Source organism: Vigna unguiculata, unplaced genomic scaffold (assembly GCF_037176805.1).
Source record: "Vigna unguiculata cultivar grain cowpea cultivar isolate G323 ecotype 2 unplaced genomic scaffold, ASM3717680v1 ptg000172l, whole genome shotgun sequence".
Lineage (NCBI taxonomy): Eukaryota > Viridiplantae > Streptophyta > Magnoliopsida > Fabales > Fabaceae > Vigna > Vigna unguiculata.
In genome coordinates this window covers 7720-12500 of record NW_028196810.1, presented here as the reverse complement: position 1 = coordinate 12500, position 4781 = coordinate 7720, and the positions used below count along the sequence as shown (strand labels likewise).

The following is a 4781-nucleotide window of genomic DNA, read 5'->3' as shown; positions in this document are numbered from 1 at the left end:
AGGTCCACTTACTTTTTTTTATTTTTCCATTATTGAATTTTACACTTTTTCTTTTTTATTACAAATAGAAACTTTTTCAAAATATCAAGAATCTTTTTATTCTTCCTTCAAATAGAAAGACTATTGCTTTTGAAAAAAAAAGTAAAAAGCCCCTTATCGGATTTGAACCGATGACTTACGCCTTACCATGGCGTTACTCTACCACTGAGTTAAAAGGGCCCTTTTTCTTTCTTTCAATTTCTAAATAAGGAACTAGCATGACTAGTACATATATTTGTTACTGTGTATACTTATTCTATAAATTTATATAAATTATTTCTATAAATTTATATAAATTATATAAATTAAATGATATAAATGGGATTAGAATACATGTACATCAATATCTATTATTTGTATAATGACTCATCAAAGAACAAAAAATTGGATTTACCTAGTGAATAGAATATAGTTAAAAAAAAGAATTGATTAAGATTGGATTTGATCCATATCAAATATATTATTTCAAAATGGATTCTTGAAGTCATTCTAATCATAACACTAAATTCTTTTTATTGATACATAAATGTACTCACAAAATAAAATATTTCATCGAAACATTGATAAAATCGAATCATTGATAAAATGGATTCAATATGTTCTGTCCCTAAACCAAATTTTTATTTTTTTATTGAAAAATTCTATTTTCCAAAGTTTTTTTTCTTAGTATTAGATATAAATCTACCTATCGAATCTTAGTATTAGTAATAAATGATAGAAATGAAGTTTTAACCTCTCGTCCTTTGCAACAAACGAATCATTCCTGTGAAGAATTTTCTCTTTATTGGAACATTACTTCTTTTTTTTTCTTATTATGACTGGAATAAAAAAATTTAGAAATATAAATGATTAATAAAAAATTTCTATGGAATTATGAAAGAACGAAAAATATTTTTTTTTATCGAATCATATCATTATATTGACAATTGCAAAAAACTGTTCATACTATGAACGTAGTATAATGGCGGTCGGGCAAGTATGCCCCCATCGTCTAGTGGTTCAGGACATCTCTCTTTCAAGGAGGCAGCGGGGATTCGACTTCCCCTGGGGGTAGGGTGTTACGAAAGGAAGTTGATCAAAAATTTTCAATAAAAACTGAAATGTATTCTTCCTATTGTGCTGGGTCGATGCCCGAGCGGTTAATGGGGACGGACTGTAAATTCGTTGGCAATATGTCTACGCTGGTTCAAATCCAGCTCGGCCCAAGAATTTGCCGATCCACTATGAAATTCTATAACCCATTTATAGTTCTCTGGAAATGACTGATGTGCTATGATACGGAAGAATCAAAATATTAAACATATCTAAGGTTATTTCTTTTTTTTCTGTATTCCATATTTCTTTCCACAAATTCAAAATCTTGTTAATAATCGGTATTCATGTCAAGATCTGTAAGTAGAAAATATAAGGAAAAATTGAAAAAAAAAATATTTTTTTTTCATTGATTCAATTTTCAATCGATTTGTTAATAGAATAAGAATAAGAAACGGATTACGAGTAATTTGTGTCGATCTCACTAAAGTGGATATCGATATACATATCAATATATAAAAAAATGCGCTTTTTTCATTTACAACAAAAAGGTTCGAATCCGAAATAGAAAAAGAAAAGGTTTGACAGAAACGGTCCGTAAAAATATTTATACAGTACACCCCTTTCCCTGGGATTGTAGTTCAATTGGTCAGAGCACCGCCCTGTCAAGGCGGAAGCTGCGGGTTCGAGCCCCGTCAATCCCGTTGGATATAAATCCAAAAAAATAAAAAATAAATTCCTTTTTTGTGTATTTGTAGGGAATCAAATTGATAAACAAAATTTTATTTGGGGCCCCCCCCTGCTTTTTCATTTGTTTCGCCGAAAAAGGAAGGAAAGGGATTTTGGACTTTCATCAAGAATAAATGTTTTTTTGTTTTATTTAGTATGGATAAAAGATCTTCCTATGTTATACTATTTCATGAGTTGATTTGATAGCTCAGATTTTGTGATTCATGATATTGATCCGATTTGATATCATTGAAATCCAATTTATACCATTGTTGAAAGATTGAACATTTCTATGGGATTAAATCCCGAATTTTTTTTTTAGAAATTTAAGAGAAATAGAACATAATAAAGATTATGGAAGTAAATATTCTCGCATTTATTGCTACTGCACTGTTTATTCTAGTTCCTACTGCTTTTTTACTTATAATTTATGTAAAAACGGTAAGTAAAAGTGACTAATTTCACTGAAATATGATTTCTTCATTTTTATGAATGATTTAAAAAAATGATCGTACAATCAGCGTAATCCAGATAGTAGAAATCAATTTGATTTCTACTATCTGAGAATTGCGTCCAATTTTTTTTTTCAGATTCTTTTTACAAACAATTCCGGTATCTTAGGAAAAAAAGGGGGTAAAAAAACAGGAATGGTTATTACACGGTCCGCCATTTTCCATATATATATATATCTATATAACCAGGTTAAGCGTCAGTTCATCGAAATAGAAATTTTAAGAAAAATTTGATTGGAATAGGAATCCATTTCTTCTTCTTTTTGATTCCCTTGTTTTTCTCAAAATAGGAATATGGGAATAATGAAAATATTTGTTTGATTGAAAGAGTATTTTCAATTCCTATAAGATACATAGAATACATTACACTACTAAAATATAATAGAATCAAGATAGATTTTCTATTTGAACTCAATTAATTAGTATTAGTTTAAATGAAATATTTTCATTCAATAGTTTCGAAATTCAAAAATTCAGGTAGAAATCAACAAGGTTACTTGGATCCCTTAACTCAATTTTTAGTATCCCTATAGCCCACTTCTTCCCCATACTACGAGGGAAAGGGAAAATGAAAAAACTACCATTAAAGCAGCCCAAGCAATACTTACTATATCCATGTAAATTTTGTCTCCTATCTCTATAAATATGAAGGAACTATTTCATTATTTTTTCAAATTTTTTATTCTATTCTTTTTTTTGTATTATTCGCTAAAAATACTATACTATAATAGTGGAATTGCTATTACAGAGTCAAAAAAAGGATTCTGGGCTAACATCATTCACGAAAAACAAGAATTCATTCTATTTATTAGTTATTAGAACATCTAAAAAGTTTTTTTTGATTATTTTTAGTAAAATCATAAAACATTAAACATAAAAAAATTATAGGAAGTTATAAGTCAATGAATGTTACTACCAGGTGGGAATATTAAGATTTCTCTTTTATCATTTCCTTAAGGATTTCATAAAAAAAGAATCAAGACAGATTCATTTGCATACTTATACTCTTCTTTCTATTTGAAATAGTCCCTTAAATGTCTCCCAATTCGTTCTCTAAAATAATTAAAAAAACTTTTTTTCTTTTCTATTCGATTTTAGAATCAAAACTTTTTAATTTTATTAGAATATAGAATATGAAAATCTAAAGAATACTTTTTTTGAATATTACGAAAGCGAATTAGCTAAATTAAAGCTATTAAATAGAATTGATCTAAATAAATAATATTGATAAAATGTGGAAGCACTCATAAACTTTAAATTAGTCTGTATAGAAGGTTTTTCTTCTGCCTTTTCTCTACCTAAAAATGGACTTTCCTATCCGACTTATTCTTAATCCAATCTAATAAAAGACCCAGTCAGGAGACAGACACTACAATAGTTGTGTAGTGAACGAACTATCATTTCTAAATTTATGGATTCCTTTTCACTACTAGAATCTTTCCTTGAATTCGAGACAAAAATATTTACAACATTTTTTAAGCTACTGATGCTTATAATTTCGAATCAAACGCAATTCTCAAGACTCCTTTTCCCTCGCTTGCTTCTGTTGGAAAAAAAGTTTTCTAAAAAAACGTAATATAATCTTTCATTTACAGTTTCTTATCGATCAGGCGACACCCGGATTTGAACTGGGGAAAAAGGATTTGCAGTCCCCCGCCTTACCACTCGGCCATGCCGCCAATAAAAATATAGATATGAAGTTTTTGAGAATACTCCCCCCTTTTCTTTCTATTGAAAAATTGAAAAACAATCTTGAGACAAATCGCAACCGTTAACTATTCTTTTATGAATTATTCTTGAATATTTGAATAGAAATTTTTTTTTCTTAATGAGATCAGAAAATAAAAATTGATACATAACCAATCAATATTGCTTTTTTTTTTAACTTTGTTCATTCTAATTATAACAGCAACTTTCAATATATGTAAACCCTAGAATATCAATTTGATCTGTTACACAGATATTATCTAATCGAGTATCTTATCCATATCTATATAGATATAGAATACCAATACTATACGGTATTTTCAAGAAATTATCGTGCTTATTCTTTTTTTACAATTTTCAATAGAAAATTTGTAAAAATTCACACAACATGTTATGTGTTTGTTATCCTGAACAAATATGACTGCAATAAAGTTAGAGACAGATCTATAGCTGCAGTTAAATATATGCATGTTTCAAAAATACAAGCCTTATTACATTACACATAACATACTCTAATCATATTCTCCCCAATTCTCTCCAAAATACTTCACTTCAAAATATATCTTTTCTTGACAATTTCGAATGGATTTTTTTTTGTATCCAATTGAATTTGAATATGTAATATCATAATAATGATAGAAATGAAATGCATTTTTTTAGATTCCTAAAAAAAATATTGAAATGCCCGTAGAAATTTCCAATCCTTTTTTAGATTAGACTTTCGATTCTATCTGTTTGTTTTGTTGCAAATTCCTTCGAAGT

The 4781-nt window shown here is 28.2% G+C and overlaps 4 non-coding genes across 4 annotated transcripts; 2 read left to right on the top strand and 2 right to left on the bottom strand.

The window, feature by feature from the left end:
* Window positions 1-147: 147 nt before the first annotated feature.
* TRNAT-GGU (transfer RNA threonine (anticodon GGU)) lies at window positions 148-219 on the bottom strand. The gene has a single exon. It is a non-coding gene; the product is annotated as a tRNA-Thr (tRNA).
* Window positions 220-1160: 941 nt separating this feature from the next.
* Window positions 1161-1244, top strand: TRNAY-GUA (transfer RNA tyrosine (anticodon GUA)). Its single transcript has one exon. It is a non-coding gene; the product is annotated as a tRNA-Tyr (tRNA).
* A 457-nt stretch (window positions 1245-1701) lies between these two features.
* Window positions 1702-1775, top strand: TRNAD-GUC (transfer RNA aspartic acid (anticodon GUC)). Its single transcript has one exon. It is a non-coding gene; the product is annotated as a tRNA-Asp (tRNA).
* A 2145-nt stretch (window positions 1776-3920) lies between these two features.
* Window positions 3921-3991, bottom strand: TRNAC-GCA (transfer RNA cysteine (anticodon GCA)). Its single transcript has one exon. It is a non-coding gene; the product is annotated as a tRNA-Cys (tRNA).
* Between the last annotated feature and the right edge of the window lie 790 nt (window positions 3992-4781).